General features: G+C 31.2%; 1 long non-coding RNA gene across 1 annotated transcript; it reads left to right on the top strand.

The window, feature by feature from the left end:
• The first annotated feature begins 8,682 nt into the window (after positions 1-8,682).
• LOC121127362 (uncharacterized) lies at positions 8,683-11,493 on the top strand. The gene is made up of 2 exons (XR_005867813.2): positions 8,683-11,204; positions 11,265-11,493. It is a non-coding gene; the product is annotated as an uncharacterized lncRNA (long non-coding RNA).
• Positions 11,494-27,351: the final 15,858 nt, after the last annotated feature.

Here is a 27,351-nt window from a genome sequence, read left to right as displayed (position 1 = left end):
ATTAAATTATGGATGTAAATTTGAATGTTCCGTTTTCGGCTTAATATTTCCCCCACTTACACAAATACTTTTCTCCTGAGGACAATAAATAAAGTGATTGGCAATGTGTGAGCTCTATTAGTAGAGTTCTATTAATCCTCATTTACTTGGTTCAGTCGAGTCCAGACTTCGGAAAAGTGCTATTAATCTTAAGAGATTTCAGTCCTTGAGATCGGTCCTTAACTGTCGGTCTGCAGACAGATTGTGCAATGCTTCATACATAAATATTCCTTTCTCAAAAATTAGGTAAGGATGATAACATCTTTACAAGAATACAAAATCATGTTCAGTTTCCAACAGCAAAAAGTCGCTACCGCCATTTATAATATGTTTCATACGCTTTTAGTTATATGATATATATGGCGATAACATAAAAGCAAGCTGGGATACTTTTTTTCAATATTGCGACAGTATGATCAACATATCTGTTGATATGCGTACTATAATTTATATTAATTCAAAAAAGTGATAAAGTCCTTAGGATTTGTGTTTTTTAAGGGTAACTGAACCTGATAAAAATCGTTTATTTAGTAACAATCATAATAAAAGATACTGAGACGTTATGATGTGAAAATTATTTTTAAAGAACAGTGTATAAGTCCTCACGTTGTGAGAATATCGAAAAAAAGAAAGGGATTCTCTGGTACTAAAATTGATTATATTAATGGTATCAAGATTCCATTTTCAGTTCAAATGCCACACGATCAAATTGACGGAGCTTGCATATAATATGTTTATATAAAAATTTCAAAAAATATAATTCATATAATAACTTGTTGAACAGGTTTTCAGTGGTTTATTATTGTATTTGACTTTTTAAAAAATCATCTTCGGGTTTTCATTGAAGTAGAAAACTTATATTGCGTTTTTCTCTGTTTCATCTAAAAATTGTAACCTTATTTTTATTTTATCGCCACACATATCATGATTTTTTCTGCATATATCTACTTCATTTAATGGAGAACATCAGTTATCAGGTCATATTTGGCGTAGTACTGTGCATTTTTGTTTAAATAAATTATGTTTTTGTCTCAAAATTGTTCACTTTTAGGCCTCTTGGATCGTCCTAAAAATGTTGCTAGGAATAAAAAAGTTAAGATTTTTAGCATCAGTTAAAAATGTTATGCATATTCAGCGGTGTTTTCAGGATTATATTTTTTTGGGAGGAGGCTTGATTTTTTTTCTTTAATCCGTAGCCATTGACAAAAATTCCAAAATCTACAGCTGTTCACAATAAAATAATCTTTAAAAAAAAAATGTACAGACTAAAAGGAAAAATTCCTTAATTGTACTACTATTGTAATACAATTTGTTCCAAAAAAACTAAAATGACATGTACCACGTCAATTATGGCTTGAAAAACCTCAAGCTTGGCCAAAGAACGTTTTTTGATTGTCTCCAAGAGAATTTTTTTTTGTACATGGAGAGAAAAAGGCTCACCTTAGAACGTGATATTCTAATTTATAATTGTCTCATGAAATTACTTGTCTCTCTCTCTATATATATACAACATTAAATGAAATACATAAATTATTTTAAATATAATGGAGTTATTCTGCTTTTCATTTGTAAGTACATTGACGTTTATTGAATCCATGATGTTTCCTCACGAAATCGGAATGGTGTTTTATTGTTTACCCCATGTTTATCGATGAAATAAACATTACTCAATCATTAATGAAATAAAAACAATAAATTGGAGAGTGCTTTGAATAAAAGTATTTCCTCTTGACACTTTTCCAGCCTGCCCTAAAAAAATACATAGATGCTATTTTGAGGCTGTTCAAAAAAACATTTTTGGATACAATTTCATAACAATTTTAAGCATCATTTTTACATTATATTAAGAACTGTGTCCAGTGAAAATATGAGAGTCTCTGGGATTGTCTGTTTTGATTATTGTAAGCTACGCCCTTGTCACTTATTTCTATGTATTGAGTGACAAAAAGGGCTTTATATATCAATGAATATTTTGTAGGTTCGACTTTTTGAACTACATAAATATTCAATGAATAATTCAAAAATGAACGATTGAACGGAAAAATGAACGAATGAGCGGAATCGAAAATCGAAAACAGGTAAAAGACTGGCGACAACCTAACTTCTATTTTTATAATGTGTGACAATTAGCCTGTAGGAGTAATAGCGGGGTAAGAGTGGTTTCATACTAGAGGTATGATTTTAAAGTTGTCATGAAAATACAGTGAGTTGCTATCATAAATAGTTTGTAGGTTATGTTGCGGCAATTCTTTCCGCCGTCGGTAATTTTGCCCTGAGGAGATTTTGCTGCATGATATATTCGCAGCCTTTTAATTTTTTCTATATTATGGGTTCGAACTTTAATCTCAATAACATTAATTATATAGCTATATAGGAGAAGATAAAAAGAGAGGAAAAATATCAATATGACTGACTTATCAACAATCAATCATTGATGAATATATTTTATAGTCCGCCTTCTTCTTCTTTGATTCTAAATTCTATACATTGAGTCGATCCATCATTTTTTGGGATTTTAAATAGGATACTAAAATGGAAGAGTGGCCTAAAATAACACATGATATTGATATAAAATAACAATTATGACAAATTTAGTAGCTTTAGAATGATACAAAATTAAATTGAGTTGACCAACATGGATTTCTTATCAGAAAGGATCATTTATTTTATCATTATTTCCCTTTTTTCTTCATTTCCTAGCTCTATAATCAATATGATCGAGATACAACAGTAAAGTTTGAACCGATTTTATAACAAAAGGGCGAATATATTATACGGAAAAATCTCCTCGAGGCAAAATTATCGGGGGTTAAAAATATTCAAGGCAAAATTACCGGTGTCGCATAAATAATGCCAAAAAATGGTTTGACATAATCTTGTATGAATAATTAAGTCTGTTTTTTTGGTATTTTCATAGATGGAATCTAAAAACAGTCGAATAGATCAGTCTGTAATTTAGTAAGTAGACGTATAAAATAACAAAGCATGTTAACATTCTATTTTTTGGGCCTTCGAGGTCATTAAGAGGCTGTTTAGACCAAAAAAAGAGCTCCATTACCTTCTTTATTTCCAAATCTCACCCTTTTTGTCTCTCAAACCCCTTTTCTCACTCCGTCTCTTATTTTCTACACTAATTCTTTGTTTGTATTCCCTACAAATCAACCCTGCAACTTGGGAACCCTTTCATTGTATTTTATAATAATAAACTAATTGCAATTTAGCTTCTGAGTTTTAAATGGTGCAATTTATCTGGTATTTGCTTCAATTTCTAAAATACAGAACAGGTTTTTTTAAAATCATTTTCAGAATTTGAAGTTTAAGAGGTCTTGGAACATTAATAATTTAACGGAAAAAAAAACGATATAGAGATTATAGCTATTTAGATGACTATTAGATTGCCTGTCATACAAGAATTTTAAAATAGTGCAGTTTGTTTAGATCGGGTAATTAGAACCGGAATTAGTCCTTAAAAAACAATTTTAAAACCTTTGCAGAATCGCCAATAACTATTTACCTAAACAACCAAAACCTCCTATTGAAAAGTTATATAAGGAAAGGTTAAAAAAATGAAAAAAGTAGTGGCTAATATAATATCAAAGTTCATTTTAATTAGTATATGGTCAAAAAGCGATGTTTCCGATCTAATATGATTTTTGAAAAAATATAAAATGAAACATTAAATGTTTAGTATCATTATAAAGCAATAATGTAAACTTTTTTAAAGTATAAAACTTGTTTTAATTCCTTTTGACAAAAGAAAAATATGTTTTTGTACCCAGTATACTCGTATGATATTTCATTATAGTGATAACGGCAATACATATCTGATACACCAAGTGGTACATTAAAATCTCAAAACTATGAATTTTAAACTTCAACAAGATATAATTTATTAATTAACAATAAAATTTCACCAAAATTATAATTAGAAATAGACGTGTGTCTGAACTCTCTTAATCATTAAGGTAGCCCCCTTAGTGGTAATGATGGCTTCCAGGCGTCAGCAAAAGGCCTAGCAACTGTTGCAGATGCAGTCATCCATCATTGTGCACCAAAAAAGTGTAGTCAAGGAGATTGATATCAGAGCTGTAGGGTGACCATAAGTGTAAAAAAAGAGTTCAAGTGAGCTTAAAAATCTCATTTTAAAGAGTCTAGGAAAAGTGGAGATGGGCTCTTTTATTGTGGGTGTCAAAAGTGTCCTCTCCATCAAGATCTTTCCATCCACTTTTTTGATAGTTCTATGGACAGTCTGATGTAAAATCCTGATATCTCTTACATGGGGCCTCATGGACTTAATGAGATTGACCTGGGCTGTTTTCTATAAACCCTCTGGTTCCAGTTATACCTTTTTAATAGAACCCTTATTCTTCTCCAACTTTTTGTACTTGCTGACAGCGTAAACGATGTTCTTGGATATGCCCAACTGCTTGGAGTGCGCGATGGAAATTCGTCGAATACGTTTATATTTCATTTTCTCGACTTGTACGTAAGCTAGAGAACTCAGATTTATTCTGTTTTGTAACTAATTGTTTTTGATTTGATATGTCAAAATATGCATATTCAATCACTCAACCTTAATTAATTATTGAATTTTTCAGATTTAAATGGAGCACCCCGTATTGGATAATCTGCTATTTCCTATAAAGACATAATGTACAATATGAATATTTATTGTTGCTTATAAAATGTCAGAATAAGAAAAATAATGGATTCCTCTCTCTCTTTACATTCATACTTTTCATTCATATGCTTGTATTCAGCTACTTACATTAAATGGGACATTTAATGATTTATCACCAAAGCAATCCCAAGAATAGGATTTCTACGTAAATAAAAAGGAAAACTGAGAACGGTCGCAACAACGTTTTTTCTCTTATAAAAAAGAATAAAAATGTAATATGTATTTAGTGTAGGCTGTCTACGTTGTATCATTGCTCTTGTTGAGCTCTAAAAAATGTCCAACAGTCATTAAATAATACAAAGTGGGGACCCAAAACTTACAGTAATATTTAACTACGATTTTAACCCTCCTTTTTTTAGTTAATATGTTTCATTATACAACCAAATGACAGCTGAAACAGAAATAAACCAGTTTTGTTTTTATCCCATGTCTCTAAGTATAAAATTTTTAGTGGATCAATAAAAAAGACAAGGCGTGTGCGATCTTCTACTCCACGGTGTCAATACGGAAAAGACTGCAGATACCTTTAGCATCTTCATCCTGACTCACAGAAATGTAGAAACATTTTGAGATTATTAGAATAATTATTGTTTGACTTTACAGCAAAGGTGAACCTTAAGATAAAGAAAATATACGACATGTTTTATATTTTTATGTGAAAAAGGCAAAAATGTGAAAAAGGCAAAAATACAAATCGGACACCTGAAAATGTGAGCATTGTATATTGTATTAATACTATGGAACAAATCCCGCTCAATTTGCAATTGATGCAAAAAAAGAAATAAAATCATAACTTTGCACCAATCGGGCATGAACAATCTTAAATGAATATATTGTCCGCAAGGTCGTGTGACAATACGTAGCTTGAGGACGTAACATACAAATTTAAAAGGTTATTCCTTCCTTATTTTCAATTAAATAACAATATTTAGCGTTCTTTTTTTCAGTAGCATACCTATATTTTATATTGAACAAGCGAAGGTTACCTGGCGTTAGGGTATTATAACAGACATGATACTATTGCACCTTTATACCATGTAAATGTGTTCTATGAATTTTAGAAAAAAAAATTTATAAGCTTCAAATAACATACCAATATATGTGCATGTAAAGAAAGGTCAAGATGATAAATCCACATTTTAATTTTGAAAGAACAATTGAAAGAAAAAAACAATAGTTTTGAAAAAAAAAGTATTATATAGCATATTTTGCCATTGTAAAGAGAAACACAAAACTATTTTTTTTTTGCTATTTGCATAACCAAAAAAGTTATGGAGAATTATGTCGAAAAATATCCTCGATAACTGTTTTATTTTTGCAAATATTGCATAGATTCTATTTAAAAATGCTCTAGGAATAGAAAATTCTATAGTTATTTCAAAAATGTATCGTTTGGTGCCATTTCTTTATTAAAAAGTGGAAATAAACGTTGCATAAAAAAGAGGGGGAAAAATCATTAATACTCTGTAGTAGGTATTATCGTCTTTTTTTTTGGTGTAAATTGTTTTAAAAATGCATAGTATAATAAATTTAGTTATTATATTTTCCCTACACTAAAGGTAAATGTTCTCCTCTGTAAAGCAATAATTCATCTTGTCTCAACCCTTTTATTTTTTTAAGTGTACACTTACTCTTTAAGTATACTTGAAGCCTTTTTAGATGCAATGTGTTAATCCTGAGATAAAGCTCACTGAAGACATTTTGTGAATAACGCTAAGAACCTTTTACTTAACCTAATATTATGAAGAAAATAAAAGTACTTTTTCCAATCTTTCTTTTTAATTAAAATAAAAACTAATGTAATATTTTTGCAAGGATCAATATTTATCTCCTTTATATCTACCTATATATATTATATATCTCCTTTAAACTATTGGTTCTTTTTTTGAATTATCATTGGAGATTGAGGGGATAGGGGGACACTTAGTTAATAAAATTATATATACAAGTTTTGTGTAACTCGTCTCAATTTCAACCGACCACAGAGGTCATATTTGTAGAAAAATGACTCTTACTAAATTAATTCTTTAAAACTTTTTTATTTAATGAGAAAGTCGGATTTATGGGGTAAAATTTAGTAATATAGGTATTTTTCTTCAAATAAAGGCCGGAAAACGGTCACCAAGATCATAATGTTGCCAAATTTGCTCTTTATTGCTTATTTGAGTAAACTTTGTACCTGTTGGTATGTATCTGTTTATTAGTTTGGAGGTCATACGCTAAAGAACACAAAAATAAGCAACAATTTATGTCACTGCACTTTCGTTCTTTTGGAAACGTGGATACAAATGATGATAAAAATGCATAAAATATCCAAAAGAGTCTTGTAACAGAAGAGATGGATTTTTTTTAATCATTGGTGTAAAAAGTCTTCTACACTGGTAATGTTCTTTCCACCTACTTATTTGATAGTTCGCATCTCAGTCTGGTTTAAAACCAGGGTATCTATTTTATAGGCCTTCATGAAATTGAAAGAATTGGCCTAGCCTATTTTCTTTAACTCCTCAAGATCTAGTTTGGCCCTTCATCCTCAACAACATTTTGGACTTTCTGACATCGCAGACAGTGATTCTAGAGACGCGCAACTGCTTGGAGTGCACATTTTGCAATTTGTCATTCACGTTCAAGTTTCATTTTCTCAACTTGTACATAAGCTAGAAAGCTCAAGTTTGTTTTGTTCTGTAAAAAACTGCTTATGCTCTAAATATATTGAAATATGAATTAATATCAATCACTCAACATTGATTAATTAGCAAAATAGTAAGTGTTCAGATTTTTACTGCATCACCCTTTCATATCAATAATTATTTTTCAAAATGTCTTTCTTCCACCTCCACCATGCACTCAAGTCTGGGTTTACACACCTTGATGACGTAGTCATTGGACATATAAACCCACTCCTTCTCAATAGAGGCTTTCAGATTATTAACATTGCGGTGGGGCACTTTGCAAGCCTTGCTCTTCACGAAGATCCATATTCCATTGTCCTTTAATGAGCTGTCCGGAGATGAGGGCCAAAAGTTTAGAGGCTCTAAGTGTCCTTATATTAAGCTCAAGTTTTTATGGCCTTATCGCCAGCTACTAAGTCTTGTTGCCAACAGTACTCCCCTTCAGAGTAGTTGACGTCCAAACAGGGATTTACAACCTCTTTCATCGCATTTTTCACTCGTTGGGTGGTCCTTGCTATTGTTAAAACAAAAATGCACGTGCACTGAATTGAAGTTATATTATAATACCCATATATATTGAATAATTTAAACATAATGTATACAACCTACATATTATTGTATTTTTATTTTGTTCAGAAGTATATGGAATGTAATAATTTAATATTTTAAAAAGTTTCATTATTTATTACTCAAAAAATATGATTTATTTAAAATTGTACCTAATTTCTAACTCAAAACCATTTTTATCACTCTTGTGATTGTCTAAAGCTACAGGGTAGTTACAATATTTGTGAAAAACTATTGATTATTATAATTTTTAGTACAGAATGGGACCCAAAAACTTGTAGTAGCATTAAAACCATGATTTTTATGCAACCAAGAAAAAACACAAAACTAATATGTGATGTGTTCAATTACAATATTTAGATTACTTTCGTATCAAATATGTCCTCCTTCACAAGCAATAACAGCCTTGATACGCCGGCGAACAGATTGGGATCGCTTGAGGATGGAGACACGTCCATTGACTACCACGCTGTCATGATGGCAGCTCGGGGCGAATCCAAATATAGATGAAAGATGCGGCAGACATTCTTCTCAGAAACTTTACCAACTAGAAAGTCCGGGTGGTTGAGGTCAGTCCTGGAGGAAGGCCAGGAGTCAGCCATATTGTTGCTGCAGAAATGTATCATTATTTCTTTTTGTTGTTGTAGGGAGTCCATATGGAGATGCCAACGGTCTCTGCAGCCTTCTCGCTTCTGACATCGGCGCTGGAGAGATTACACACTTTTTGGTTGTTGTTTTGACATTTCTACACATATCATAACAACACAACTTATTTATTTTTGTGTTAGCTGTTGTTTGGTTTGAAATTAAGCCAATTAATTAAAAATAATGGGGATACTATTGTAATTAAATGCTACATCAAGTTTTGCGTTCCCACTCTTCAGATTTAATCAATAAATGAAAAGTGTATAGAAGTGTTGTTCGATGTACCGGTACCTTTTTTTTTTCACCTTTTATAAAAAAGTATCCAAATTTGAAAGCAAAAAGCTCTCCATCCCTCCTATACCCCCAAATAATCTTGGAGACATACTACCTAAACATGTAAGTGCTTTGAATTGGTCTATTGTTCTTCAATATCTACGACATAAATAGTATCGAAAAGTCGGTACGGAAAAAATTGGTATAGTGACAACACTAATGATGATATGGTGCTTTAAATTTTGGCGTCTCTAACTCAAAGGAACTCCCAAATATTAAGCAAATAAAAAATAAAATTGGAACTAAAGTTGTATATAATATAACCTACCTGTATGCTTAAAAAATGGCATGGTAATCCAGACAATTAATTTTTTTTTTTGGAGGAGTACAGCAATACTATCATAATTTTTCATTAGATTAGCTATAAGTTGCTAGGAACATAAGAAAAAATAAATAATAATCCGACTCCGTATCTAGCAAAGACAATGAGTGATAATAACATGAGTGACTCCGTTTTTGATGCTCAACTTGTAGTTAAAAAGTGTATTTACACTTGTAACTAGGGTTGTAAATTCTATAGCATTTATTAGCCTACAAGTTTGTTGTTGATGGCAACCTAAATAATGTTTTACTTTATTTTCAAAGGCAGTTATAATAATTATTTTATTCTTGAGGACTTATAGCTCCCAAACAAATCATTACTGTTACTCTACAGTGTGTGTAAGCAAATTGAACTGTTTTCAACTTCATCCAGAACAACATGTACATATTATCAGGAGTATTATTTTAATTATAACTTTGAATATCAATAATTATTTCTCAAAACGCCCTTCTTCTGCGGCCACATTACTCTCCAGTCTAGGCCTGAAGGCCTTGCACTCCTTGATGAGATAGTCATTGGAGATATCATCCCAGTTCTTCTTAACAAATACATTCAAAGAATCAAAATTGTGGTAGAGGACTTAGCTGGCCTTGCTCTTCACAAAGCCTTACATCTTCAGACATAAGAATATGCATCTTGACTGTATTAATGATAGTCCTCCAAGTGATGTTGAGGTCGTTGGCCAACTCCTTCTTGCAGGTGGAGCTTTAATTTCAAAGACCACATCCATCAAAAAGTTTTTAGTGACAATCCTGTTGTGTCGTCCACTTTCTAGAGATGCTTTCCCTGCTGTTAATGAACCTTCTGATCTTACAAACAAGCTGAAAAGAGCATTTACTATGTCCAAAATCTCGATAAAATCTGCTATCCATTATCTTTTTGCTTTCATTGCCGTTGTTTGTTGACGTATCGCAACTAATATTAAAGCGTACGAAAGGTGATCAATATAAGAATGATTTCTTTTCTATAACCCAACATCGATTGCAAGTGATGATGGCTCTATGGAGCTCCAATTGGCAGAATACGATTTACTTATGCATACTATACACCTTCCATGATGACACGTACTAGCGATTAATCTATATTTACATGTTATCTCTTCAATAATTAAAGAATAATTATAACACCTTTGGAAAATAATTACAGACTTCTCAGTTTTTCAACTAGAAAAAATGTCGCACGCTTCATTTGACATATTATATACAACTCTATTTGCAACTGCCTGCAGTCTAGCCAAGAAATAACTTTTTTCTTCAATAGCCTTATTCCTATACCATACATTGTATTCACTTGTATTATAATTGTTTTATTATATCTCTGATGTACTATGTATGTAATGGAAATTTCCATTTACTGTCTTTGATATGTGAGCTTCCCTTCTATCAACGAATATGATGGATATATTTACATGCACGTATTATATAGGTCAAGTCATGTGAATAACATTACTCGTGTATTATGTCCTAAAGTGATGATGATTCATTCATCATTGGTTGTGTGTATATTTCAAGCGCCCTTCTGCTTTGACCTAATAATCCCTTCAAATGAACAGGGACTTACTTATAATAGACATGTATAAAAAACTGTAAGACTTAGAATATTTATACATATTTTATTTTTCTACATAATTTAGCCTTGGAAATGTTTTCCGGGCGATTTGTCGACAAGTATTATATAATATTAGGTGTAGTCAAATGATTTATTTTTTCCATTAATTTTTATATCCTTTGCAATCAAAATAGTGCTAACATGACGATCAGACTCGATGGCTTCCATTATTTTATCCACATTTGCGACCATTGGCCTTCCAGAGTGTGGTACAGCATTGACATCAAAATTACCACAATGGAATCCACGAAACCAAAATTATACCTGATTGGTTAAGATATAGAGTAGTGCAGTTACGTCTAACTGCTATTTAACAATCACGGGCAAGCAAGGAACTTTTGTAATAACAAAATATATTTAAATAAAATTTTGTAAATTACTAATAACATATTTTCTATAGCTTGTAGATCATAGATTTTTGGAGGGAGATGGGTTCATTGTTCAACATTTGGTATCCTTGATTTTAAAGACGAAGTCAATGTGTACATTACACCCAGTATCTATCAGAATCAATTTCAATCAATAATAAAAACATTCATTCAGTTTAATTAGTATACCATTCAACAATAAATTTTAACTATCCGTAACTTATATTGACGACTTCATTGAAATAAAATTAATTTTTGATATTTGTATGTATTTTTAATTTATGTTACGTACATAGTTTTGATCTATGGGATATTTATCTGAATCTTCACAAAATGAGAATACAGGGTGGTGCAGATAAATTGGGAAAATCTTTTATAGCTTATAAAGAACTAACTAGATGAAGTAGAATCATTTTTTTAAAATTATTTGAAAGCTACATTTAATGACATTCAATTATATATAGTGAGAGTCGTCTTTCTTGATAATCTCGGCCACACGGCACTGGAAGCTTTTGCAGGCCTGGGGACCTCTTGCAGATACAGCTTTGCTAACGTACGAGTAATGGATTTCAACAGGAGCTCTTCATACGAATGATGATTGGGTTAAGTTCCGATACGTTTGTGGGCCAAAAATCCAGGCCCCAAAACAAAGGACATTTTGTGGGTAAGATATTCTGCACTTTTTTGGCCTTGTGGTCCAGTGCACTGTCTTGTTGGAATGTGCGATTCATTTCCTTGGGCTACTTCATCCCTCCAGGGATGTGAATCAAAAGTGTAAAATGAGAACCACTACAATGACACGAAGTCGCTCTGGCCTGCCAAAGCTTCTGACATAATGTGGCCGAGATTATCAAAAAACGTAAATCTCATTATAAATAATTGAATACCATTAAATGAAGCTTTCAAATAAATAAGTAAATACGGTTCTAACCCATCTAGTTTGTTCGTTATAAGCCTTTAAAGATTTTTCAAATGTATTTGGACCACACTGTAGTTTTAGGTTACCATAGATTATGTAACGTTTTAATTACATCTTCGAAGGAGACTTGACGGGGATCATTTGAAGACAATAGGTCTCTAGAAAGAGAATATAAGTAACCTCCATCCAAATAAATGAAAGAAAGTACATATAATTCTAATTTAATATTATTGGCCATAAAAAAGAAAGGGACTTTAGCTACATGAATACTTTCTCCTTCCTACGAATATTTAAGCCGACCAAATATATCGATATCTTAGACAATTTCTAAGTCAGATTGAGTAATTGTTATATTATACTGTTAAGTTATAATTAATCAGTGAAAATTCATATGCATTGAAATGAGCATCAAAAAATAAATATACATTTTAATATTTACATTGAGCAACCAAAGCTTACGAAATTTTGGAAAAAGTCACAAAAAAACCATAAAAATGAAACTTTTGATTTTTAAAACTATTATTTAAATGATCCTTTATATCTCATTATAAAATTTGGTTGTTCCAAAATGATTGAGACTGCCCCCGTAAGACATGAAATTACATTCAAAACCTTAAAAAAATTAGTAGATTATGTCATATAGTTTCTTCCGGCTCGGGTAACGTCGTGGCAATGGTTCCCAACAACTATAACCGCATGGGGAGCTCATATTCGTACATTAACTTCATCACCCGCTGAACGCTGCATGTCAGGTCTTCATGGCTATTGAAATGGTAATCTCGGAGCAGGTGCTTCAGCTTACAGAAGAGAAATCAGTCACAGAGATTGTGATCCGGGCTGTAGGGACTCTGCTTGATCGTTTCCATCTTTCTCCACGTCAAAAACTACCTAAAGTCGTTGGCTATTTGGAGACTTACGTTGTTCCACATGAGTAGAAGTTCCTTCAAGTGATTTTTTTTCTTCTTTAGCCTGAAAAACTGCTTTTTTTCGTCCGCAGGTACTCTATCATCGTCTCTCGGATGGCCGTGGTCCCGGCAGGAAGTTCTCGACCTGTTTTTGACGATTAGTTTAGGGTCGTTTATTGCTTGCACAACTAGGGCAGGCATCAGGGTAAACGATAGTGAGGTTGGTGTGGATCTTAGACACAGTGTGTTGCCTAGTTTGTAGCGTATCAAAAAGTATAAGCGAAAATTATGAGTTTCTATTTTCAGCGAAGAGAGGAGAAACATGTGCAAATGTAGTATGTAGGCATTAGCTATTTATTTTCTGATGATCTCAATGTTTTTCCACAATCAAATTCATGAGAAAATAGATCGTTACGCAATTTTCTAGCTAATTCTTCTTCTTTCCCTTCAAACGAACCTATATCAATCATTTTGGAAAAAGCCCATATTTTGTCTTAAAATATCTTTTTTTTAAATTGAAAAATATTTATTTTAGAAGGAAGGAACTTATCTCAATGCATATTTAATTAAACCAAATACAATTATTTAAACAGCAAGAGGTTTCTAGAATGTCTTACTATTTCTTTTTTTTAAATGAAAATTATAATTCTACTGACACTAATCTGGAAGATACTATTTTATGTATCTGTTTGGATTTACAATATTGGATTAAAGGAAAATTTCCATCAAGTAATTATTTCATATCTGTATTTTTATTTTCTAAATTAGTTAATTTTTTATTTTATTTTTAAAATCTTTAATTTAATCATTAATAGAAACAAATTGATTGACATTTAAACATTTTATCGATTATCCGATCATAATATCAAACAGCTAGCAAATGATATAATCACTTTTATAAAAGTCAAACATATTATGCTACCTAATTTTAAGCAGGAATCCATAAACAATTTTCACAAACTCGATCGATTCTTCACTTAGGTTCACATTTCATTTTTAAATTCCACGGAAGTTCTAGTCAGTTACTCTTCGGACTTAGAAAATTTTATGAACTAATTAAAATTAAAAACATATCTAAGCAGGTGTAGGATTCGACTCTAATGGCTCTTCCTTGAAAAGGACATTAAGTCTAGTTTCAGATAATTTTCATCAATCAAGGAAGAGTCAATTTATAAAGAGTGGAATCCAGAAAACTTTGAAAGTCTATATTTTTGACGATCAAATTTGAGAAAACTATCCAAATAAAAAATAAAAAAAGAACCTGTTGGAGTTAAATATCTTAAAAGATAATTGTCCTTCTAAAATACATTCTTTAATGGGTGTTGCCGACAATGTTTGGCTTAGTATATCCAAAGACAACATTTGGCCCAAATTTCAAGATTCTTTAAGGTTAAAAAGTATTGTTGGGACAAAGGGAAGAGGATATAGGCCTGATTGAATCAAAGCAAGATACTTATAACAAAATTGGATCAATTTGAGCTGCAGGTGACAGATAATAATTTAAATTAATGCTATGCCTTTAATTACTATTTTAAATAGTTTTAACTTATAAGAACATAAACATTTTAAAAAAATGGATTAAAAAAACACATTAAAAAGATTAAAAAATAATATTAAGGTGGAGGAATTCACATAACTCGAAAGAATCACATCATAATGTGTCATTTAACTAATTTTTGTTAAGAGTATCGACCATTGGGATAGTATTCAATGCAAGCATCTGTGTCACTTCATAAAAACTGCGATAACTTTCTTCCTTCTAGAATAAGTAATTTGAAATTAAGAAAAAAAAGATGTTTAGGTATAAAATATAATTTAAAAAACAGTGTTGAACGGAGTTGCGAAAAAAAAAATGTAATCAATTTTGTCCATTCTCAAAAATGGGGAGGAAAAGTTTTGAAAATTATTTAAATGAAATTAAATACAATAATATTTTTACTCAAACTTCATGATAGAACAATAAGTTATAGATATATAAAAGATTATGCTGTCTATAAAGGGAGGCTTCAGAAAGGTGCGCTTTATACGTAGTACACGTATAGCATCTACATAATTATTATCCTTTTTTGAATAGAAAATAGAAACTTTTGAGGGATAACATAAAAATATTAATGTCATATCATGTTTAGTACTATGAAACTGATTTTTTTTTTCAAAAAGTTTATTCGACTTCCTTGAATTTATATAAAAAAAAATTACTTTTCTACAAAAATAACTAATTTCACCATATAAAATATTAATAAAACTTTAATTAATTTTACATGTATAAATGTTTTTTATAAAAAAATTTACAATCTGTTAGTAATAATGCTGTATTACACTTTTAATAAAAAAAAATTATCTAACTTTAAATTGTCGAGGATTTATTGGAGTTCAAAATTTTTTTTTTTTTTTGAGCGAATACAAAAACAAAAAATATCAATTTTCTCAAAAACGCCCTTGTAATTATTTTGAACTCTTGAAAGCGATAAAGAAAGACATCAATGAATACTAAATAGTATATACATGGACCCAATGAAGAAAAATCAGTGTAGAATGGGAATGTAAAAAAAAAGAAACCGAATGTTTAGGAGGGGAGAAAGAATGATGCTCTTGACGTTTTTATTAGATCAGCTACAATGAATTGTTACTAGTGGATATACGAATGATGAAAATCCGGTATACAAATTTCCTTTTTTTCTTAGCAGTTGCCATTATTATTTAATTCCTGAGTAGTGGACGTCCTTTTCTAAATATATTCAAACCTTGATTGAACATTCGTGTCTGCAAATAAAAGATGGAGCGTAATCCTCAGGATTTTGTTGCAGAGTAATAATTTTAAGTCCTTTTTGCAGTCAGAGTAGAATTGGGGATCGACATCGGGGTAATCCTGGCAAATGTCCTTGTTTATAACTTTTCCCCCAGCTGATGTTAGCCTATCATCATGAGCTTTATTCTTTATCTCCTGCAAAACATTTTTCAAATTGTCAGGTTTGATTTGTTGATTTTCGTTTTTTTAACATGCCCATTCAACAATAAATTTTCATCATTTCATATACCAATATAAATGATTGACGGAAGTTTTTTGTAAGATCAACTCTTCCCCCGATATCATTTATACATATAAATGATATCGGGGAAGAGTTGCTCTAACAAAAATATCATACATACCTATATATACACTTAGACGTATACACGTACGATAGATGTGGTAACCCGCCTTAACTATCTAGATTTTTACAAGATCTTCATTATATTTACATTGATGGAGTTTATATTATAGATCCTACGTTAGGACTTGCTCTCATTCATCATTTATACATTTATATCATTACGTTCATACAATATGTATACATATAATTTACATGTATAGTGTCTGTTTTTGATTATTTATCACTTTCGCAACAATATGATGATTTTATTCATTACAGATAGTAGTTATTTATAAGTTTAATAATAATATATTCTATGATTGTACATAGGCGTGGCCCATCAAAAGAAAAGCAAGCAAGAGAATGATTTTACTCAAATGGGAGAGTGGTTTGGATTTGTTTTCATTTACAAAGTATCGTCAATTTGTATCAACCAATTAGTCTAATCAATCATTTGGGTGTGACGTAAATTGCACTTAAAGTACTCATAATGAGCCGTCACAAAAATAAAAATAATAAGAAAGAAAGGGTCCATATTGGGCAAATATGAGTCCAATAAAAAATATATTGAAACTATTGCTAAAATTCTTGGGTTTCTTAACTAATCTACAAATTTGAATAAAAAACTGTTAATGGACTCAAATATACCAATGAAGTATTGGATTATTTGTGTATATATGAAGTAATAAAAAATAATTGGGAGTTCCTCATTTGATGGATTTTTATTCAATATTATTTTCGAGAAAAAAAAATTTGTTGAGGCACCAAATCCACCGAGTGGCTCATTAAAATCTGACCACCTTGAATTTTAAAATTCTACAAGATATAATTAAAAAGATTGATGAACACAAATAATTTCATCAAAATTAATACTATAAATAAATGCGTACCTGAGCTCTCTTAATCGTTTATAGCTACCCTTAGCGGAAATAATGACTTGCAGGCGGCAACAGAAGGCCGTAGATGTAGTAATCTGTCATGGTGTGCTAGTGGTGGTTGGCAGTAGCTTTGAGCGCCTTGGTGTTTGGATGACGGACACAGAAGGCCTTCTTATTGACATGCACCCTAAAGGTGTAGTCGAGGAGGGTTGGTATTAGGGGTCCATAAGTGTCATCAAAGAGTTCGAAAGAAATAAAAAAGAATAATTCTAAAGAGTCTTGCGACGGTAGGGATGGTTTTTTTAATCGTTGGTGTCAAAAGTGCCCTCTCCAACTTCACAAGGCTCTTTCCACCCACTTTTTGGATAGCTCTGTGAACATTCTGATGGGAAACCCCGAGATCTATTTCATGGACCCTCATTGACTTGAGGTTATTAGCATTGATTTTTTTCTTGACTTGTACGTAAGCTAGAGAACTCAGGTTTGTTTTGTAACTAATTGTTTATGCTTGAATATATCAAAATATAAATGGATTCAATAACTCAAACTTAATGGATTATGGAATTAGTAAGCGTTCAGATTTCAATGGACCACCCGGTCGATATAAAAGCGTTTTGCAATTTTTGATGGTGGACAAAAAATATATTTTATCTATGTGGAACCACTTATAAAGAAATTCAATATATATATTTAACATTAATAAGTATAAAATATCCTAAATGTAGAAGTCTTAAAATGAATTTATAAAAAATAGCAATATATAAATGTAAAAAAAAGGAGGTTGACAGTTTACTGCAATAATATATATGTCCATTTTTATTTGGTATTGTTTGACATAAATTCTCTTTAGATATGTACTTTTCTATATTGTAAGTCTAAATATCCCTTTAAAACTCAAGAAGTCAAATATATGACGCCTTTTGCATTTATGACGTACACAAAACTATAATAAAATCAAAATATGAATTGATTTAAGTACTCATACTTAACTAATCATAGAATTAGTAAGTGTTCAGATTTCAAAAATCCTAAGTGTAACAGGGAAAGTAAGCAGAATTCTCAAATGTTTGTATTGTTAGTTAGAAAAGATAGAAACGAACTGAAAAAACGCGCATGTTAGATATAATTGATTTCCCCCGTCAAAATTACACTCTCTATAATACCATAAATGGCGCTGCTTTATCTTTTCCTTCATGACGTATCCCATTTTTATCAGTTTTCCAGACTTTCAATTGGTTATTTGCCCATTCTTTTCAACCATGCAAACATTGTATTTTTATTTTTTAAACCTAAACTTATTTACATCAAATAGACATACTTTAATCATTTATCAATAATGTCAAAGATAATGAAACAATATTTAACACTTAAACTTATAAAAATGCTAATAAACCCACTATGTAAAAATTTATAATGCAAAAAACTTTAGTAACAAACTACAAATCTCTTTTGTTATTTTTTTTTTCTGTTGCTCCTTCCTTTCACTCAGCAGACATGCTACTTATATATGGTATAAATCCAGCATTTATCTTATCTAGTGGAACACTCATTGTATTTTTTATCGCTTTCAATCCAAATTTACTTGTTATCAAGGACTACTAGCGAGAAGGACTTGAGATATTTCTTATTTCTTCAAGAGTAGATTCTTAAAATTAACTTCTTGGGTTGTCTAACTCATCTTTGGAAGAACAATATTTTTATTTAATTATCACTTAATAATATCCCTTTCAAATAATAATGATTAATGGAATTGAAGGAGTTTTGTCAACATGTGACTCAATTGCGTGTTAAGTACTTCTCTAGCTAGTAGCGAGTAGCTGAATAATGATAGTTATTGTTTTACTATTTTTACACAATACAGCACAATCCACTGTCTCTTTCTTATAACTTAATATAAGTAAATATCGTTCATGCTCTATTGGTGACTCTTGTCCAAAGCACCCTTAATCACAATCATCAGCTGGAAATGTTATAATCGTGTTATTTTGGGATACACATGGCATACCATTCATAGAATACCTTGATTAAGAAGATAACATCAACACCTTTCTCCCTTGATTTGGCTCCCAATAAAGTGTATTTTATAAAAGTGGCATCAAAATGTTAATGCGGCAATGACATTATTGTGCTGATCTTAGTCGAGATTATATTGATGAATAAGACAATTTCGAACATAAAGAAAGTATTTCATTAAATAAGCCCCAAGTTTTTAAGCCTGTGTGCAATTAGCTAGATTATATTCATGGTCTATGTGAAGTATTTTTTCTCAGGCTCGATTTCACTCTTTATTACACTGCAAATGACGTCACTTTATCATTTTCTCTAAATACATATATAATTTCTTCAAATTAAATAAATGAAAAGGGTGAATTCAATAAAGATACATGGTTCGTTAAAGAGTTATATTCAAATGTACACCCCGTAGTAGACAAAAAAGGTGTCGTCTAGCATATTTATAGATATTTTGATCATTTCGACATTTGGTGTATAGATTAAAATGTAAAAAGAACGTAATCCATATTTTTTTCTTTAAAAAAAACCCTACTGTGAAGAATGTATGTTTTTATTTAGCACTTTTTAATGCGATTTACGATGATATATGAATTAATTTTATAAATGCATTTTCGATCATAAGAGGGCGTAAATTCTAAAAATGGCTGGGATCTTTCCCCTCTTTAGGAATTAAAACAATTTTGCTTTCTGAAGCGAAGTTGAGAAAAATCTTTGAGCCATTACCTTTTCATAAAACAGTAGTAAGATTTGAGCCAAATAAAATGTAAACTTTTTTATAAAATTCAAAAGTAAGCCCAGATTGATCAGGTACTTTGTTCATTTTAGCATCCTTGATAGCTGACTTGATTTCATCAATGGATATATGAGTTTTGTGGCGGCTTTTGACCTCATAACCGATCAAACACTCATTGAATGATTGGCATCCCAATTTCTCGTAAAAACCACTTCGGATATTATACAGTCAATACATCTGAAGAGTTTCAAATAATGGGATACAATTTCATTATATAAAAATACAGGATCATTGGATGTTTCACCAGTTTCCCTCTTTAAGGATAAATCATTGTTTGAGTTTCTTTTAATCTCTTATTTTAAACAATGGAACCTGGAGTTGGATAGATCATCTATATGCTCTATTTTGAGCTCGACACTATGAAAAAGATGAGATTTGCCATACATTTGATCTATTTTATAATATTTGTGTTAAGGAGATATTACATCCTCATTGCTATTTTCAATTTAACTAAGACGTTTTCGTTTAATTTTTGCTTTTTTTTGCTCCAGCTCTACGAAAAACATTTTGATTAACTGAATCATCTTCTTAACGCAAGCAAAAATGAAATCACCATTTGTTACTTCAGATCTGGCTGTTTCAATTGTTGAAATGATCCCATAATTAACCTCAGGATCGTCAATTAAGATAGGGTTGAGTTTCCAAGATGATTTATATGTTGGTATTTTTGAATTGGATTTCAAATATACAATCAGGCCTCGGTGGTCAGATATCCTAGTGCATCTCTACCAAATCCCTTGAAAAGAATCGATCCTTGAAGATTTGTTTGTCAACAGCAAATGATGAATGAGAAAAATAATAGACAAGAGAGATTTTGTATGTAGCTCGAGGCTTGGAATTAGCTGAGTTATTTTTTGAATCACGGCTTTATTTTAACTTGATGTTAAAATCTTTTCCCAGAACAACCGCTCTGTGAGATAATATTGACACAAGTTTGGCAATGAAAAACTTTGGATCATCAATATTAGGCCCACACAACCAAATTACATCAAATCCTACTTTACTTTGATATCTGCAAAAAAGTGCCATACTGAGGGCGTTTTAAAATTTAGGTCTTTTCAAGGACCCATAATAGGGAATATGATTTTTTCCCGAGGAATTCTTTTCTAACATAGAAAAAGTCAATCGATCAAATTATGTAGCAGTACCACAGCCATAAATTTTACCTGTCTGATAATTTGTTACCAATTAGAATCCAACTTCATGTACCCCTTCTCTTAAAAGCCCTTGTCCCTATTGGCAAATACGCAAATAGCCAATTTTCAAGGCCCTTTATTGAAGTCAAATTTGAACCCCAAATGGCGACCAGAGATTGATTTTCTGTTTGTATCCAGCCTTCTGTAAATGTTTCAAAACGGTTTATGATCAATGTTCAGCTCCTCAGCAATGCTACGACTCCTAACATGACGGTATATTTTCCATGATTATATCAACATTTTGGACAAGAGGCATGCCACTGTGTGGCTTATCATTCACCTCCATTACACCAGAACGAAATCGCTCGAACCATTGTTGTGTAACACGAATCGAAAGAGTATGGGCCTGTATACATCGCAAATTTTCTTTGTCGCTTTCGACCCGTTTTTCTCTTTCAGGTAGTAAAAAGGTAAAATATGGCGAATTTCTTCCTTTGATACCTCCATACTCGCGCACGATGGAATCCGTCAAGTGCAATACTGTCCCCAATTCGTTAGTATTAAACATTCACAACTTAACAACACCTTATCGTATGATCCGATGTGACCAATAATGAACAACCTATATTTATTTAAAAAAAGTGCGGGAAATACGAAATTACTGTTTCCCAACCCTAATATATCAAGATAATTTTGATAGAATTTAAAAAAAAGTATTATCTCTTCAGGATCGTTCTTGTAAGTATTGATGTATATATGATAAGCCAAAGTTGTGAAAACAAAATGAATTACTCTTAAGAGAATAAAATCTAGTATCCAACTTTTTTCAGAGGAGGAGGGGGGAGAAAGTATGAATAGCTATTTAAAGCTATAGGATGTTCATAATAAATATCTACTAAACTATGCTTTCTTGCTTATTTATCGGTAGAATATAATACATATAAACAGAAATCCTTCATCAATCAAAATATGTTTGATTGATATTTTTTTATTATACTGTACTCTTTGAGAAAATATGATGAATTTAAAACTAATTGGATCTTGGCTATAATAATTTTGATTATTTAAAATATTTGAGTAGCATGTTTGAGTCAGGAGCATAAATATCAAGGTCTGGAGTTAAGGATCCTGTACAATCTCAAATCCCTGAATCATTTTTAATGTGCTATCAATAGAGTTTAAAAACAGTTTGGCATTTTGATTGATTTAAGTAAAATAAAACAATCCTCATAAAATGATTTTAAATCTATGTTACTACCTTATATCTATAATTGATATAATAATTATTTTACAAATTTAATAATGGCAGAAATACAAAATGAAATCCAAATTCTTATATCCTTCAAGAATCCAAAAAAGTTGTAATTCAGTAATCGGATAGAATGAATCTTAGAGATACGCTATTTTTTTACAATAATATATGGATAGGTTTCTATCGACGAGGAGTAGGCTGCCATTGCCCCAAACTTCATTCACAATACTAACAGCTCTTTCTGCAAGAGGCTTGTCGACATCTGTGTGGCCAATGGTGGCTGAATAGAATGAATCAAGATTTGAAAGTGTGTACGTATGAGAAAAGATTGCTAAGGATTTGCCTCATCAACCTAGTATATGTCTCCAAAATATATTTATAATGACGTCGATGGTGATACCTATGATGATTTTGGATGGCATTATCATCGTAGTATGTTCGATGACAACTTTTACGACCGATTCATAGAATACAGATTATCATTATATCGACTTTTTACATCAAAGCTATAAGCCTAGTAACGAAATGGGACTGTTAGTTCAATGCAATTTCTCTGGCTTCATAAAAATCTTCTTCCGCCGCCAGATGTCGCGTTTGAGATATGGCAATTTATGGAATTTTATTAATATTTCACATGACAATTGTAACTTTTTCTTCTTACAAGGGTGCTAATACCGTAGGCTGCTATAGTAAACACTTTTTTTTTAGGAAAATCAATTTATTTATTCAAAATAGCTACTTTAGAGAACAATACAACGTTATAGCGGTAATACAATTTTCCATTAACATTTTTATAGTTCAATTTATCTTTTGTCTCAAAATAGGCCTAAGTTTCGGTGATTACCTAATAATTATCTCAGATTTTTTTACAATGAGCATTCTTTTGACGTTTGCAAACAGTAAACAGTCACGGGGGGCACATCTGGAGAATGCAGTGGATGGGGAAGCTATTTGGAGCCCTATCAATGCATTTTTGGCATCGTTATCTGGGATTTATCACACATTGCATTGTTTTGATGAAGCACCATTATTATTTTTCTTTAAGAGATGACTTTTTCCACTCTTCGAACGCTCCAACAATGTAATCTAATAATCGTTTTTGATAGCCTGACCTTTTTTCAAGGAAAACAATTAATATTATACAATACGTAACTCAGAATACTCAGAGCAAAACCTTGCTATCCAACAGTTGCATCTTTTCATTCTTTGAATTTGATTCATTGCCTACACTTCACTCGGGTGACTGCCAATTGGAGTGTAGTAATTGAGCCACGTTTAATTTAAAGTCACAAATTTGTACAAGTATCATTTGAAGGTTGATACTAGGGCTTCGTAGTCGGAGTTAGTAACTTTTTTGGTAGAGTCACAGTAAGGATTCGGAAAATCTGTACCAAATCCGACTTCAAAAACTATCATAATTTATATTTTTTTATAATCGAAGGCTTACATTTAGTATAAGTAAAGAAATTACAATTCCTGAACATATCTGAAGTTAAATTATTATGTTGGTTAAAGCATAGTCACTAGCCATCCTAATCTATTACATAGATTTGTGAATAGTCAACGTCATCAGAGTAATTAATAACGTTGTAGTGAGAGGTTTTTTGTATTTTTGTTCCTTGGTTACAAGGACATAAATTACATTCAGAAACTTATGAATGTTTATAGCAATAGATGGATTTTCAGCTTTTTAATCGAACTTTATGAGGAATAATGCAAGGTGTTTCGTATAAATAAATCTGTTAGAGTACTGTTACACGGGAGTAGGATAGATTTAATTTAATCAGGAATCCTTTTGAAAAGCAAAAATATGTTTTTCAACAGGTTCACATGTTAATAAAAGAGAAAGTTTATAATTAATTAATTGGTTTTAATTAAATAAACATATACTTCCACAAGCACAATACAAGGAGTCTAAATAAAAAACAAAATATAACTCTCATTTTCTTCATCAAACAACTGGAAGGGCGTCAAATCTACAATAGCTAAAATAAGAACATTTTGAAAATGTTGAAAAGTAATTTATGAGAGAAACAATATTTTTTTTTTTAAATGAAGTCAGTTTTTTTTATCATTACATAATGTAACAACATTTTTGCCCGAATCGCTCGGACCACTGCTGTGCAACACGATCCGAACGAGTATCGATCAGTATACATCACAAATTTTCTTGGTAGCTTTCGATACGTTCTTTCCTTTTAAGGTTGTTAAAATGTAAAATATGGTAAATTTATTCATTTGAGACTTCTTACTTGACGCACGATAATGCACGATTGATCCAGCTAAGCACAATACTCTCAGAAAAGTGTTTATAGTATACACGCACACCTTTACAATGCTTTATGCTATGATCCAAAAGGGTCATGAAATACAAAAATTCAGTGAAATTAATAACCACATACAGAAGCTTTTAACTTATTGACACATTTATTAATTGTATTATATTATAGAAAAAACTAAAGAATAATCCTTATATTAAAACTTGAAATGATTTGCTGTCAAAAAATTAGTTCGATTTTGAGTAATCTTTTTGGTTTAACTTTCAATATTTTTATAAAATATTTAATAAAGAAGCAATGTAAGGTTACGTTGAAATGTTTCCAGTTTATTTTTGACTAGTTGTAATAAGTAAATAATATTTTAGAGGTAGGAAAATAAATCTCAATTTCAATATATCTCCTATGCAATGTATTTAATGAGTAAACATTAATTATATGTAAGTTATACTTATACTTTTGATAAACTTTTCCTGCCTCTGAAACATTAAAAATATCTTACTGTTAGTCAAATTATGGACCTACATAAATTTAATTTATAAACATTTTCATGCAACGTCAAATTTCATATTTATTAAATATTCCATAAACAAACTGTGAGTTAAACTGAGATAATTGATCCAAATTGAACTATCTTCTAAATAACTTAACAACTAATTTATTTGAATGCTGTAATATTTTTTATCATTAAATATTACTACATCTTTAATTTTCATTTAACTTGTTATTTTATTTTGAAATATGGCTTCGAATCAAAATTATACTCGAAAATTTGATCTTTAAAATAGTATTTTAAGGCCAAACCTACTGCAATTTAAAATTTTCGTGCTCTTTGTCTAAAAATGAAAACAATAAATGTGGATTTTAACCGGCAGGTGATCCAAGACCTAAACTTTGTCTAAATAGTTTTATTGATTGGCGATTGCATAGTTTATTGATAAGAAATCAAAAAATTGCCCATTGTTTGATTCACGGTCATTCCTGGAGCAGGGAATATGCATTATTAAGGCATATTCCCTAAACATAATATACAGAGTGAGGACTCAAAAATTAGAATCCTGTTCAAGGTCGTCTAGCATTATTTCTAAAAGTCTGACAATTTGATGTTTTTGTGCGATCATGAATGTCCAAGCAACAAGTAAACCGGCAGAGGGCGTGCAATTCTCTCTGTACAAAAGTCGATCTGTGATAGGAAGATCTTCACAGTGGACACTGTTCTGAACAAGATAAATGATCGCTTCTTGGCTGAACCAAGAGCTCCGGTTGATTGATCCTTCAGGATAAAACATCCATCTCAGGTTATTGTTTTGGTTAGTAGTGTTGGACGGCAGCACGATGTATTTTACTTCTTCATGGCCAACGAGAAAGTCAACACAGACGTCTACTACAAGGCCCATGTCTTGCCATGGTTGAAGAGCACGTTCCCCAGGGACAACTATGTGTTTACGAAATACTGCGTCCTTGCACACACGTCCAAGAAGGTGTAGAATTTCTGCAGGGGAACGTGGCTGCCTTCTATCCCGCAGAGTTCAGTTGTTCCTCCTCACCTGACATGGATCTCCATTACTTCGCTGTTTGGTGCGTCTTGGAGGGCAAGACGAACAAGACTTCACAGCCGAATGTTGTTGCCTAAAGACCGTGATGACGTAGGAGTGGACAACGTGTCTTTGGACATCATCAAGGCCAACTGTGCTTCTGTTGTCTCCGTATTGAATACATAAATCAGAATAGAGGTTCTACATATAGAATAAAAAGTGTAGAAAATTGTTGAGTTATCAACTTTTGGTTTAAAAGTTTTGAGTAAAAATTGCACAAAATAAAAATATGTAGGAGTGAAAACGGCTTTTAATTTTTTTGAGTCCTCACCCTGTATATATATATAACAAAGCATAATGTATTCGTATTGGTTACCATTCCTATGTCAGTTGTAGTAGTTTTAACACTATTATGTTTAGTTACGATTTATTAGTGCAACTCCATCTGACAAATTAATACTTTAAATTAAATGCTGTAAACTTTTGATCAAAATGGATTAAAAAAGTCATAAAAAGACCCATGAAACTTCTCTAAGGAACAAAAATAATAAGACAAGTCAACTTAATTACATCTTTTTTGCCCTTTATTTGTGATGTTATGCTTTTGATTTGTTTTTACACGGCAAAGGATGAAAATTACCTTCACAACCCGAAACTTCGGTTTTGTAGCATATTGAGTGCTCATTTGGGATTTTTTTTTACTAACACTACATGATTTAGAGTTATTTTTTGCCTATAGACTACTAAAAAAGGGGAAAAAGTATAAATTATAGTTTGTTGGTACATTTTTCCCGATTAAAAATAATATAAAAATTATTTATCTATTTTTTTCTGAATCAGGAAAAATGTGTTGTTGTAAGTACAAAAAATCACAAAAATGGACATTTTTTTGGAAGTATAATAAATTCCTTATTTTTGATCACAATGGTAAATAACTAATAAAAAAGTCAATTTATAAAAAACATGTAAGATTTGTTGCTGGAAAAATATTTTTGTATATTTACGAGGGTGGTCTGAAATTTTTTCGTTCTAACAATGATACAAGACATTATTTCTTATTTTCATATTTATTTTTAAGCATAGTCTCCTTGTAACTCTGTACACTTCACCTAGTGCTCCCATCTCTATAACCCGTCCTCAGCGTTTATCTCTGGAAAGTAATTGTTCACGACGGGGATTGTCACTTTATTTGAGGAAAATCTTTGTAGTCCACTATTTGGACTGTATTTTTTATTTTCCAAATTGACTCTCCTTATAGTTCACTTATTGAAGAGAGAGGAT

Source organism: Lepeophtheirus salmonis, chromosome 13, assembly GCF_016086655.4.
Source record: "Lepeophtheirus salmonis chromosome 13, UVic_Lsal_1.4, whole genome shotgun sequence".
NCBI classification, from domain to species: Eukaryota; Metazoa; Arthropoda; class Copepoda; order Siphonostomatoida; family Caligidae; genus Lepeophtheirus; species Lepeophtheirus salmonis.
This window is presented reverse-complemented; position numbering and strand designations above follow the sequence as displayed.